The following is a 639-nucleotide window of genomic DNA, read 5'->3' on the forward strand; positions in this document are numbered from 1 at the left end:
GTACTTTGACACTTTTGTGTCACAAGACTTGTTATCCTAAGACATCATCATGCAAACAGGTGAACAGACAGTAAACAAAACGAGCCACTTGCAAAATCAATAACTGTTAATTAGGGGGCAAATACTTTATCTTCATTAATTAATCAAAATTAATCTTTTCTCAGTTTTTAAAATATACTTTAAAGGCAGCCACTTGCAAGAAAGTAAACATACAATCTCAGTGATCAGGCTCTTGTAAGTTAGCATCAGTCTGCATAAACATCCAGAATAATTCCTCTAACACATTACTAGTGGGAATGTTTCACTCTCACGTGAACAGGAAGAAGAATCTGTTTCTGCAACAAAGAAAAATGCTGGAAAAAAAGCAAATTGAAGGTAAAAGTTCCAAAACCGCTTGTTAAACTTTAACCTCTTTAAAAAACAGCTTATGTGCTCTCATTTCTTCCACAGTTCATGTCTGGTGAAAGCAAAGAACTCAAAAGTTGCTGATAAAGTGGACCCAAGTTAGTAGTGTCGAGGATCAGTACTGTAGGAGGAAGCCATGCATGCAGCTCTGTGTGCTGCAAATAAAACCTGGAGGGTTCTGGGTCTGCTGGAAAACCTGGCACGGATTTAATGAGGAGGATGAAGTCTGAAATG

At 37.7% G+C, this 639-nt stretch overlaps 1 protein-coding gene across 1 annotated transcript in view; it reads right to left on the bottom strand.

The window, feature by feature from the left end:
• pgghg (protein-glucosylgalactosylhydroxylysine glucosidase) overlaps positions 1–639 on the bottom strand; it is an 8,515-nt gene extending 7,876 nt beyond the window's left edge. The window contains exon 1 of the mRNA XM_035664863.1: positions 312–639. The gene's annotated coding sequence lies outside the window, so the exon portion shown is untranslated. The remainder of the gene's footprint in view (positions 1–311) is intronic.

Source organism: Morone saxatilis, unplaced genomic scaffold, assembly GCF_004916995.1.
Source record: "Morone saxatilis isolate NCDOM2014 unplaced genomic scaffold, NCSU_SB_2.0 Contig2, whole genome shotgun sequence".
Classification (NCBI taxonomy): domain Eukaryota; kingdom Metazoa; phylum Chordata; class Actinopteri; family Moronidae; genus Morone; species Morone saxatilis.